Source organism: Tamandua tetradactyla, chromosome 20 (genome assembly GCF_023851605.1).
Source record: "Tamandua tetradactyla isolate mTamTet1 chromosome 20, mTamTet1.pri, whole genome shotgun sequence".
Taxonomy (NCBI): Eukaryota; Metazoa; Chordata; class Mammalia; order Pilosa; family Myrmecophagidae; genus Tamandua; species Tamandua tetradactyla.
In genome coordinates this window covers 59,485,167-59,499,572 of record NC_135346.1, presented here as the reverse complement: position 1 = coordinate 59,499,572, position 14,406 = coordinate 59,485,167, and positions in this window count along the sequence as shown.

Here is a 14,406-nt window from a genome sequence, read left to right as displayed (position 1 = left end):
GGGTAATTGAAGCTGAAGGGATACAGACTGTGCAACAGGACTAGATACAAAAACTCAAAAATGGACAGCACAATAATACCTAATTGTAAAGTAATCATGTTAAAACACTGAATGAAGCTGCATCTGAGCTATAGGTTTTTGTTTTGTTTTGTTTTGTTTTGTTTTGATTTTACTATTATTACTTTTATTTTTTTCTCTATATTAACATTCTATATCTTTTTCGGTTATGTTGCTAGTTCTTCTAAACCAATGCAAATGTACTAAGAAATGATGATCATGCATCTATGTGATGATGTTAAGAATTAATGATTGCATGTGTAGAATGGTATGATCTCTAAATGTTGGGTTAATTTCTTTTTTTCCGTTAATTAAAAAAAAAAAAAAGAGAGAAGGGATAATTGGAGATGAAGGGATACAGACTGTACAACGGGACTGGATATAAAAACTCAGAAATGGACAGCACAATACTACCCAATTGTAATGCAATTATGTTAAAACACTGAATGAAGCTGCATGTGAGGTATAGGTTTTTTGTTTTTGTTTTTTTTCTTTCTATTATTGTTTTAATTCTTATTCTGTTGTCTTTTTATTTCTTTTTCTAAATCGATGCAAATGTACTAAGAAATGATGAATATGCAACTATGTGATGTTATTAAGAATTACTGATTGTACATGTAGATTGGAATGATTTCTAATTGTTTTGTTAATTCTTTTTTTAATTAATAAAAAAAAGCCCTCGGTAATCAAGAGAAAAAAAAAAAAACTAATGGAGGAAAGTATCAATGAAAATTTCCCATCTATGAAAGACACAAGATTACAGATCCAAGAAGTGCAGCATACCCCAAACAGAATAGATCCATATAGACATACTCCAAGATACTTATTAATCAGAATGTCAGATGCCAAAGAGAAAGAAAGATTTTGAAAGCAACAAGAGAAAAGCAATCCATCACATACAAGGGAAATCCAATAAGACTATGCATAGATTGCTCAGCAGAAACCACGGAGACAAGAAGACAGTGATATGATATATTTAAAATACTAAAAGAGAAAAACTGCCAACCAAGAATTCTATATCCAGCAAAATTGTTCTTCAAAAATGAGGGGGATTCATTTCCCGGATGCCTGCCCATGCAAAAAAAAAATGGGGGGGGAGCTTAAACATTTTCAGAAAAACAATTACTGAGAGAATTTGTGACCAAGAGACCAGCTCTGCAAAAAAATACTACAGGGAGCACTAGAGACAGATCGGAAAAGACAGGAGAGAGAGGTCTGGAGATGAGTGCAGAAAGGAAGAGTAACAGGAAGGGTAAGAAGAAGGAAAATTATATGTGACATATAAAATCCAAAAGGCAAAATGGTATAAGAAAGTACCGCCCATACAGTAATAAGACTAAATGTTAATGGATTAAACTCCCCAATCAAAAAGACATAGACTGGCAGAATGGATTAAAAAACAGGACCCATCTATATGCTGTCTACTGGAGATGCATTTTAGACCCAAGGATAAACATAGGTTGAAAGTGAAAGGTTGGGAAAAGATATTTCATGCAAACAATAATCAGAAAAGAGTAGTAGTAGCTATATTAATATCCAACAAATTAGGCTTTAAATGTAAAATAATTAAAAGAGACAAAGAAGGACACTGTGTATTAATAAAAGGGCAATTCAACAAGAAGACATAACAATCATAAATATTTATGCACTGAGCCAGACTGCTCCAAAGTACATGAGGCAAACACTGAAAAGAGAAACAGATACATCTACCATAATAGTTGGAGACTTCAATTCCCCACTCTCATCATTGGACAGAACATCTAGAAAGAGGATCAATAAAGAAACAGAGAATTTGAATAATGCAATAAATGAGCTAGATTTAATAGACATTTATAGAACATTACACCTCACAACAGCAGGATATACCTTTTTCTCAAGTGTTCATTGACAAGTCTCAACGACAAACCATATACTGAGTCACAAAGCAAGACTCAATAAATTTAAAAAGATTAAAATCATACAAAACGCTTTTTTAGATAATAAAGAATGAAGTTGGAAATCAATAATAAGCAGAGGGCCAGAAAAGTCACAAATATGGAGGCTCAACAACACACTCTTAAAACCAGTGGCTCAATGAAGAAATTACAAGAGAAATCAGTAAATATCTCAAGGCAAATGAAAATGAAAACACAACATATCAAAATTTATGGGATACAGCAAAGGCAATGCTAAGAGGGAAATTTATTGCCCTAAATATCTATATCTAAAAAGAAGAAAGAGCAAAAAAATGAAGGAATTAACTGTCCACTTTGAAGAACTGGATAAAGAACAGCAAACCAACCCCAAAGCAAGTGTGCTGGTTTGAAAGGAAGTATGCCCCCTAAGAAAAGTCATGTTTTAATATAAATCCCATTTCTTAAAGGTAGAATAGTCTCTATTCAATGCTGTGTATTTGGGACTGTGATGGGATCATCTCCCTGGTTGATGAGATTTAGTTAAGAACGGTTGTTAAACTGGATTAGGGGATGACATGTCTCCACCCATCTGAGTGGGTCTTGATTAGTTTCTGAAGTCCTATAAAAGAGGAAACATTTTGGAGAGAGGGATTCAGAGAGAGCAGAGAATGCTGCAGCACCACGAGGCAGAGTCCACGAGCCAGCAACCTTTGGAGTTGAAGAAGGAAAGTGCCTCCCGGGGAGCTTCATGAAATAGGAAGCCAGGAGAGAAAGCTAGCAGATGATGCCATGTTCGCCATGTGCCCTTCCAGCTGAGAGAGAAACCCTGACTGTGTTTGCCATGTGCCTTTCCAGATGAGAGAGAAACCCTGAACTTCATCGGCCTTCTTGAACCAAGGTATCTTTCCCTGGATGCCTTTGATTGGATATTACTATAGACTTGTTGTAATGGGGACATTTTCTCGGCCTTAGAACTGTAAGCTAGCAACTCATTAAATTTCCCTTTTAAAAAGCCATTCCGTTTCTGGTATATTGCATTCCAGCAGCTAGCAAACTAGAACAGCAAGCAAAAGGAAAGAAATAACGAAGATTAGAGCAGAAATAAATGAAACTAAGAACATGAAAACAATCAAGAAAATCATCAAAACCAGAAGTTGGTTCTATGAGAAAATCAATAAGATTGATGGACCTTTAGCAAGGTTGACAAAAAGAAGAGAGAGGAATCAAATAAATAAAATCAGAAATGGAAGAGGAGACATAACCACTGACCCCACATAAATAAAGGAGGTAATGAGAGGATACTATGAACAACTTTATGCTAATAAACTAGACAATGTAGATGAAATGGATAACTTACTAGAAAGGCATGAACAACCAACATTGACTCGAGAAGAAATAGAGGACATCAACAAACCAATCACATGTAAAGAAATTGAATCAGTCATTAAGAAACTCCCCAAAAAGAAAAGTCCAGGACCAGATAGCTTCACATGTGCATTCTACCAAACATTCAAGAAATAATTAGTACCAGTCCTGCTCAAATTTATAACAAGGCACTCTTCAAAATAACTGAAGAAGAGGAAGGCTACCTAACTCATTCTATGAAGCCAACATCACCCTCATACCAAAGCCAGACAAAGATATTACAAGAAAAGAAAACTACAGACCAATCTCTCTAATGAATATAGATGCAAAAATCCTCAACAAGATTCTTGCAAATCAAATCCAGCAGCGCATTAAAAGAATTATACACCATGAGCAAGTAGGATTAATCCCAGGTATGCAAGGATGGTTCAACATTAGAAAATCAATTAATGTAATACACCATATAAACAAATCAAAGCAGAAAAAAACATGATCATCTTGATTGATGCAGAAAAGGCATTTGACATAATTCAACATCCTTTCCTGTTGAAAACACTTCAAAGGATAGGAATAAAAGGGAACTTCCTCAAAATGATAAAGGGAATATATGAAAAACCCACAGCTGGCATTATCCTCAATGGGGAAAAACTGAAAGCTTTCCCCCTAAGATCAGGAACAAGACGAGGATGTCCACTATCACCATTGTTATTCAACATTGTGTTAGAATTCTAGCCAGAGCAATTAGACAAGAAAAAGAAATTCAAGGCATCAAAATTGGAAAGGAAGAAGTAAAAGTCTCGCTGTCTGCAGATGATATGCTACTATACGTCAAACCCCAAAAAATCCACAGCAAAACTATCAGAGCTAATAAATGAGTACAGAAAAGTGGCAGGTTACAAGATCAACACTCAAAAACCTGTTTTATTTCTATACACTAGTAGTGAGCAATCACAGGGGGAACTCAAGGAAAAAAGTTCCATTTACAATTGCAACCAAAAGAATAAAATATTTAGGAACAAATTTAACTGAAGAGACAAAAGACCTATACAAAGAAAACTATAAGCAATTGCTAAAAGAAATCACAGAAGTCCTAAATATATGGAAGGGCAAACTGTGTTCATGGATTGGAAGACTAAATGTAGTTAAGAAGTCAATTCTACCTAAAATGATTTATAGATTCATTGCAATACAAATTAAAATCTCTAAAATTTACTTTTCAGAAATAGAAAAACCAATAACCAAATTTATCTGGAAAGGCAGGGTGCCCCAAATAGCTAAAAGTATTCTTAGAAAGAAAAATGAAGTTGGAGGTCTCACATTACCTGAGTTTAAGACATATTATGAAGCTACAGCAGTCAAAACAGCATGGTATTGGCATAAAGATAGATATACTGACAAATGGAATCAAATAGAGTGTTCAGATATAGACCTTCTCATCTACAGACAATTGATCATTCATAAGGCAGTCAAGCCAACTCACCTGGGACAGGACAGTCTCTTCAGTAAATGGTGCCTAGAAAACTGGATATCCATATGCAAAAGAATGAAAGAGGATCCATATGTCACACCCTATACAAAAATTAACTCAAAATGGATCAAAGACCTAAACATTAGATCTAAGGCCATAAAACTGTTAGAAGAAAATGTAGGGAAATATCTTATAAATCTTACAATAAGAGGTGGCTTCTTAGACCTTACACCCAAAGCACAAGCATTGAAGAAAAAGAAAGAAAGAAAGAAGGAAGGAGGGAAGGGAAGGGGAGGGGAGGGGAAGGGAGGGGAGGGGAGGGGAGGGGAGGGGAGGGGAGGGGAGGGGAGGGAAGGGAAGGGAAGGGAAGGGAAGGGAAGGGAAGGGAAGGGAAGGGAAGGGAAGGGAAGGGAAGGGAAGGAAGAAAGAAAGAAAGAAAGAAAAACTCCTCAAAATTAAACACTTTTGTGCATCAAAGAACTTCATCAAGAAAGTAAAAAGACAGCCTACACAATGGGAGATAATATTTGGAAATGATATATCAGATAAAGGTCCAGTAACCAGAGTATATAAAGAGACTGTTTAACTCAACATCAAAAAGACAGACAAACCCAATTACAAAATGGGCAAAAGACTTGAACAGACACTTCTCAGAAGAGGAAATACAAATGGCCAAAAGGCACATGAAAAGATGCTCAACTTCCCTGGCTATTAGGGAAATGCAAATCAAAACCACAATAAGATATCATCTCACACCCATCTGAATGGCCATTATCAATAAAACAGAAAACAACAAGTGCTGTAGAGGATGTGGAGAAAGAGGCACACTTATCCACTGTTGGTGGTAATGTCAAATGGTACAACCACTGTGGTAGGCAGTTTGGCGGGTCCTCAAGAAGCTAAGTGTAGAATTGCCATATGACCTGGCAATACCATTGCTAGGTATCTACTCAAAGGACTTAAGGGCAAGGACACAAACAGACATTTGCACACCAATGTTTATAGCAGCATTATTTACAATTGCAAAGAGAAGGAAACAGCCAAAATGTCCATCAACTGACAAGTAGCTAAACAAGCTGTGGTATATACATACGATGGAATATTAAGCAGCTGTAAGACAGAATAAAGTTATGAAATATGTAACAACATGGGTGGATCTTAAGGACATTATGCTGAGTGAAATTAGCCAGAAACAAAAGGACAAATACTGTATGGTCTCACTGATATGAACTGACATTAGTGAATACTTGGAGAATTTCATTGGTAACAGAGACCATCAGGAGATAGAAATAGGGTAAGATATTGCATAATTGGAGCTGACAGGATACATATTGTGCAACAGGACTGATAGTAAAAACTCAGAAATGGACAGCACAATACTACCTAACTGTAATACAACTATGTGAAATCACTGAATGAAGCTGAATGTGAGAATGATAGAGGTAGGAAGGCTGGGGGCACAAATGAATTCAGAAGGAAAATTAGACAATAAAGACTGAGATGGTATGTGTTAGTTAGATTCAGTTGTCAACTTGGCCAGGTGAGCATACCTAGTCTTGTTGCTGCAGACATAAGCCAGTGATACGTGAACCTCATCTGTTGCCAATTACATCTGCAGTCAGCTAGGAGGCGTGTCTGCTGCAATGAGTGATGTTTGACTTAATTGGCTGGTGCTTAAATGAGAGATGGCAACGTAGCACTGCTAGCAGCTCGGCATTCCTCATCTCAGCACTTGCAGCTCAGCCCAGGCCTTTGGAGATACAGAAAGAAGTCACCCCGGGGAAAGTTGTCAGAACCCAGGGGCCTGGAGAGAAGACCAGCAGAGACCATCCTGTGCCTTCCACGTAAGAAAGAACCTCAGTGGAAAGTTAGCTGCCTTTCCTCTGAAGAACCAACAAAATAAATCCCCTTTTATTAAAAGCTAATCCGTCTCTGGTGTGTTGCATTCCGGCAGCTAGCAAACTAGAACATGGTATAATCCAAGAATGCCTAGAGTGTATAATGATAGTGACTAAATGTACAAATTAAAAAACATTTTTGCATGAGGAAGAACAAAGGAATGTCAATATTGCAGGGTTTTGAAAATAGATGGTAACTTATATTTTAAATCTTTAACTTTTGTGTGAGACTAAAGCAAAAAAATGCTTATTTGGTACAAAATTTATATTTTAACTAGTGCAGTTCCTAATATAACTTATGTGGACAGCTTAATTGAACACCATAAGTACATGGAACCTTGAGTAGGGCATAAGATTTTGTAGGTTTGTCCAGAGTGATGCCCCAATAAATCCCAGAGTGATTTGAACAGTGAGTAGAAAAGTATTTGCAAAGTCCCCTTGGGGGAATGGTGAGAATGGGGAGAAATTCAAAACTACAAGTGGAGAATTCTTGGTATTCTCACAAGCAGTGGGGACAACCAAAGCAATAAGCTGAACCCCCAATCGTGGGGCTTGTTCATATGAAACTTAACCCCACAAAGATAAGTCAATCCTACTTAAAATTAGGCCTAAGAGTCACTCTCAAGAGAACCTCTTCTGATGCTCAGATGTGGCCCCTCTCTCCAGCCAACACAACAAGCAAATTCTCTGCCCTCCCCCGTCTATGTGGGACATGACTCCAGGGGTGTGGACCTTCCTGGAAACATGGGGCAGAAATCTTAGATTGAGCTGGGGTTCAGCATCAAGAGATTGAGAAAATCTTCTCAACCAAAAGGGAGAAGAGTGAAATGAGACAAAATAAAGTGTCAATGGCTGAGAGATTCCAAACAGAGTTTAGAGGCTATCCTGGAGGTTATTCTTACACAGTAAATAGATATCACCTTGTTAGTCAAGATGTAATGGAGAGGCTGGAGGGAACTGCCTGAAAATGTAGAGCTGTGTTCCAGTAGCCATGTTTCTTGAAGAAGATTGTATAATGATATAGCTTTCTCAGTGTAACTGTGTGATTGTGAAAACCTTGTGTCTGATGCTCCTTTTATTTACCTTATCAACAAACGAGTAAACATATAGAATAAAAATAAATAATAGGGGAACAAAGTTTAAAATAAATTTAGTAGATTGAAATGCTAGTGATCAATGAAAGGGAGGGGTAAGGGATAAGGTATGTATGAATTTTTTTTCTGTTGTCTTTTTATTTCTCTTTCTGAATTGATGCAAATGTTCTAAGAAATTATCATGATGATGAATATGCAACTATGTGATGATATTATGAATTGCTGATTATATATGTATAACAGAATGATCATATGTTAAGAATGTTTGTGTTTGTTTGTTATATATTTTTTAAATTAAAAAATTAATAAAAAATAAAATTCCATCTACAATAGCATAAAAAAGAAAAACAATTAGGAATAAATTTAATAAGAGTTCAAGTCTTGTATAATGAAAAGTACAGACATTATTGAAATTAAAGAAGACCTAAATAAATGGAAAGATAATCTTTGTTCATGGATTGGAAGACAATACAGTTAAAATGGCAATACCCTCCAAACTGATCAACAGATTCAATGCAATCCATACCTAAATTCAACTTTTTTTGCCAAACTTAACAAGTTGATCCTAAAGTTCACACACAGATACAAGAGACTGAGAATAGCCAACTCAATCTTGAAAAAAAAAAAGTTGGAGGACTCATATTTCCTGATTTCAAACTTATCACAATGCTACAGTATTCAAAAATATATAATACTGCCATAACGATGGATATATAGAGTGAGTCCAGAAATAAATCTTTGTATTTGTGGCCAACTGATTTTCAATAAGAGTACTAGGACAATTAAATGGAGAAGGAAATGTCTTTTTTAACAAATGGTGCTGGGAAAACCTCATAGCCTCTGCAAAGAACGAGGTTGGGGGGACTGCAAGGGTAGTTCAGTGGTAGAATTGTCACCTACCACGTGGGAGACCCAGGCTTGATTCCTGGCCCATGCACTTCCCCTCCAAAAGAAATTCATTAAATGATGCTGCAATAATGGGATACCCACATAGAAAAAGAATGAAATGTCATCCCCACCATAAAGCACACACACAAAAAAAGAAGAATGAGATTGGACCCCTACCTCACACCATATAAAAGAAATTTAGCTCAATATGGATTTTAAAACTATATTTAAGAGCTAAGACTATACAACTCTTAGAAGAAAACAGAGATATAAATTTTCATAACCTGGATTAAGCAACAGTTTCTTATTTATGATATCAACAAAATACAAAAGAAAAATATATAAATGGGACATCATAAAATTAAATACTTTCATGCTTCAAATGATGCCATCAAGAAAGTGATAAGAAAACCCATGGGATGGGAGAAAATAATTACAAATCATAATCTGAAAAGGAAACTGTATCCGGAATATATGAAGAGCTCCCACAACTCAATTGAGAATAATCCAACTTAAAAGCAGGGAGAAGAAAGAAAAAAAAAGGCAGAGGATGATGCAACAGTGGCTCAGTGCAAGAATTCTCACCTTCTCACCTGCACCATGCCAGAGACCCAGATTCACTTCCTGGTGCCTGTCCATACCAATAAAAAAAAAAAAAAAAAAAAAAAATGGGCAAAGGCAAGAGCCCATGCAGCCAGAGACCTTTGGAGATGAAGAAGGAAAACACCCCCAGGGGAGGTTCATGAAACAAGAAACCTGGAGAGAAACCAGACATTGCCATGTTTACTGTGTGCCTTTCCAGTTGAGAGAGAAACCCTGAACATCAACAGCCTTCTTGAACCAAGATATGGCTTTGTTTCTAACAATTTGGGGGGAGGGGTCATCTGGGATCTGAGGCTTTGAAGGAGAGCACTTGGACCCACCAATTATGAAGGATAAAAGGGGGAAGGCAAAATCTGCCTCACAGTGAGCAGGCAATTTTGCGCATGGACCAAGGAAGTGTGACTTATTGGCCCAGACCCCACCTTTTAAATTTGCTGTCCATCCTCACCAACCCAGCAGTTGAGTCCTCATCAAATCGTGGAAGGAGTCCAAACCCCAACCAGCCTGGGAGGGAACCTATCAAGTTCTGTCAGCAACTGAGACAGCCATCTGGATGGCAGAGAAAGGCTGGACTCACTACACCTGAGTGAAGAACTAGCACCTGAACCAGACGGTAAGTACCCGACAATACAGTCTGATTCCTGGGAAATAACTCCAACTTCAGACCTTATAAAATTATGTTAAAGAGACAATAATTGGGAGGGTTGAAAGGTATTTTGGATGTGAGGTTTGGATTCTGTATTTTAATTTAACATAGTTAATAGTGACCATGGTCAGAGAGTCTTACCAAGGAAGATAGACGAAGGATTTAAAGCTCAATTTTAAAATGAATGTAATTATATTACCTATCATGTTCCAAATTTGGGATGCAATAAGTCCAGTCAGATTGGTGGTGAATGTAACTGAAGGCTTAGAATCCCAGACTATAGAGTTTGATGTTTGCCAAGTAGTAGACTGCAGAGACTTAACAAGTCAACAGCAACTGAGTGGGGAAAGCAAGTCTCTGTCTCCAGAACCAGAAGGGGGTGTTACAGTCAAGCCTCTCCTTGCCCCTTGTAGGATGATGTATAATAGCTACCCAGTTTCAAGGGTGGACCATGAACATGGGATTAGTTTCATAGACACAGAGGCCATTAAAGGATAAAATAACATTTTATAAAGGAAATTCCCCACCAAATTGCAAAAAGTCTTCAGTGTAACCCAGTGGTGATAACCATCAAGCAAGCAGAAAAACATCCAGCAGGGGGAGGCAGCAGAGATGCAGTAGTACTTGATAGAATATATGGGATGGGGGCAGACCTCACTAGAAAAGACTCTCAAGGAAGGTTCAGGATACAGGTCCTCTTCACCAACGACACTCTCTCCAGTTAACTCTTCAGTAGCACCAAAGGAGATCCAGCTGAAAGCTAGTTCCCCAGTACACAATGATCCCAAAGTTGTTAGGGTGATCAAGGCAGAAAATTTAAAGCAAACCATAGAAAGAGAGACAGGGTATGGGGATACAAATGCCTGGATTTGGAATGGATTAAATATACAGTCCAGAGTTTAAACAAAACAACAGTTATACTTGCACAACAGGTTGACCCACTGCCTTTATCATGCACTTTCCAATAGGTATGGAGAAAACAAATCAATAGGCTGAGCCCTCAATCATGGGGTTTGTCCCTATGAAACTTATCCCTACAAAGGAAAGGCTAACTTACTTAAAATTAGGCCTAAGAGTCACCCCCAGAGAACCTCTTTTGTTGCTCAGATGTGGCCTCTCTCTCTCAACCAACATGGCAAATGAACTCACTGCCTTCTCCCTCTCTACATGGGACATGACTCCCAGGGGTGTAAACCTTCTGGGCAACATGGGACAGAAATCCTAGAATGAACTGGGACTCAGCATCAAGGGATTGATAAAATCTCGACTGAAAGGGGGAAGAGCAAAATGAGAGAAAATCAAGTGTCAGTGGCTGAGAGATTTCAAACAGAGTCAAGAGGTTATCCTGGAGGTTATTCTTATGCATTATATAGATATCCCCTTTTTAGTTTATGGTGTATTAGAGTAGCTAGAGGGAAGTACCTGAAACTGTAGAATTGTGCTCTAGTAGCCATGTTTCTTGAAGATGATTGTATAATGATATAGCTTTCCACAATGTGACTGTGTGATTGTGAAAACCTTGCGCCTGATGCTTCTTTTATCTACCGTATGGACAGATGAATAAAAAAAATGGATAAAAATAAATATATTATAGGGAGAACAAAGGTTAAAATAAATTGAGTAGATTGAAATACTAGTGGTCAATAAAAGGGAGTGGTAAGGGGTATGGTATGTATGAGTTTTTTCTTTTTTCTTTCTTTTGCTGGAGAGATGCAAATGTTCAAAAAATGATCATAGTGATAAATACACAACTATGTGATGATATTGTGAGCCATTGATTGTGTAACTACGTCAAGAATGTTTGTATGTTTGTTCATCGTTTATAATAAACATATTAAAAAATAAAATAAAAAGAAACATGAAAAGGAGTTTAATTGCATGATACTCCTTTTTCAAAATACTACTCCTGTTGAAAATTGTAGTACGTTGAAAGCTAGTTCCCCAGTACAGAATCTCTTTACCCTCCAGTCAGGGGCAGAAAAGTCAAGTCCATCCAGCTTCCCACCTCAGTCTAGGAAACCACTCTGCTTGTCTTGTAGATGGGGAGAAGGGCTCCAGAACCTTGGGACCATGGCCTCGTGCACCCAAGCATGAGATGTGACTAAGGATGGTACTGGCAATTTCCCCAGTTTAACCATACCCTGAGCAGACCTTTGGTGGTATTGTGGAAAGGGCATTCTCTGGCCAGTATTACCTAAGAAGTTGGAAAGGGACCTGTGTTCTGATCCATTTAGCCATCCCCTTCACCCTGGCCATTGAAAAGGAGGAGGAAGTTCTAACGCAAGGGAAAAAAAAGAAAAGAAGTTTCCTTGGTCCCTTCAACAATGGAATTATTTAAACAATATAGGGGTGCCACAGGGAATCCCAGATGAGTTTAAGGCTAGGAATCAAGTAGCTGCAGGATTTGAGTCATCCTTATTCTGACTGGTCACCATCAACAAAAACGTGGACTGGATTAATATTATATATATATATTATAACCAGCAAAGATTTATCAATTACACCAAGGATGCAGCTAAGGGAATAGCGAAACAGTTGGATGCTACTAGCCAAATGACATGGGGACAATAGGATGGCCCTAGACATGATGCTAACTGAAAAGGGAGGCATTTGTATTATGGTTGGGGGTAGTTGTTGTGGATTTATCCCCAATAATACAGCTCCAGATGGAACCATCACCAAAACTTTACAAGGTCTGACAGCTTCATCTGAAGAATTGGTGGAAAACTCAGGCATTGATTCCCCCTCACAGGGGTGGTTAGAAAGCTGGTTTGGGAAATGGAAAGGGGTGGCACTGTCCATGTTAACTTCTTTAATCATCATAACTTGGGTACTCACAGCACTTGTGTGTTGCATTATTCCATGTGCCCAGGGGTTAGTTCAGAGACTCACTGAGGTTGCTTTAACCAAGCAAATGCCTATTCAGTACAAGCAAAACAATCTGTACCCCCCCCCCTTAAAGAGGAAGATCCCTTTGATGAAGAGAATGAAAAGCTCCTATCAAAACTAAAAGAGTCCAAAAAAAGAGGGGGGATTTGTAAGAATAAAATTAAGTTTAGCTTTCACTCAAGGTGGTGGAGGATGAGAGAAATGGAACTCACTAAACAAAGGGCTGCAAGACAGTTCAAACCAGTCTTGCAGGCAGGGAAAGAGAGGGCCTCTGATGCAAGCCTAGAATTGATGCCGAATCCTTATATGGGTAAAAACAAGTTTAAATAAATAATGGCCAGGGTCACTAGAATGTAAAGCACAATCAAAAGCAGGGACTTTCGGTGGGAAATTTTAAATAATTAGGCTACTCTGATAGGCTGTAACCTCTGGAGTATCCAATCAGCAGAGAAACAGGGGAGGGACCTGTGTGTTAGGCTTAGGGAATAAATACTGCTGATTTTTGGTTGCTCAGGGCACCAGCCACCACTTTTTGGTTGCATGCCCTAAGTGCAATAAGATTCTTACAAGATTGAAAATAAATTCTTTTCTTCTCCAAAAAAGAATTTGGGGTGGTGCAGAGTGCATAGTGCAGAGGCACTGTGGGACTGACAGCACCTTCCTGACCAAAGGGGGAAAAGAAATGTAACAAAATAAGATATCAGTGTCTAAGAGATTAGAGTTAGGAGGCTATTCTGAAGGCTCCTCTTAAGAAAGCTTTAGTTAGATATTGCTAGTTAGCATGCTTTGCCAAACCCCAACCAGAACCATTCTTGTTAACCCTAAAGAACACCTAGGGCTTTATCTGAGATTCTTCAAAAGTTTCACGTACTAAGTTTACTTTCCAGAGACCTACAACCCTGAATGGGTTCCTTGGCCAGATAAATTCTGAAACCCAGAGGGGCCAGCCTCTCTAAAACATCAACTAGTTCCAGCCCCTTATCCCATATCATCAACACCCCTTTCTAACATGAAAAAGTTGGAAAAGGCAGAGCTCAAATACCAGTAAAGATTAGGAGAAGGATCAAAGGAGAAGGATGAGTTATAACAGAGAAGATAGGATTTAACAAATGAGTATGACTGTTGAATCATTATATTGATATCTCTTTCAGTCTCCAATGTCTTAGAACAGCTAGATTTATGGAAATGTAACCCATACCAAACACTGAAATCTGCCCTATAACTACCTGTTACAATGTACTTTGAAATTTATTGCTTTTTTGTACTTATATTTCATAATAAAAAATATTTTTAAAAAATGGGCACAGAACCTAACATTTTTCCATGGGAGATATAAAAATGGCCAATATGCATTTGGAAAAAAGCTCAACATCATTGGCCATTAGGAAATGCAAATCAAAATGACAATGAGATGTCATTTTATACACACTAGGATGGCTAGAATCAAAAAGTTAGATAAGAGCAAATGCTGGCAAGGATATGGAGTGATAGGAACCCTTGTCCACTGTCAGTGGGAATGTAAAGTGGAGCAGCCACTGTGGCAAATGGACCAGCAGTTCTTCAAAAAGTTAGACTTACATATGACCCAGAAATTCCACTTTCT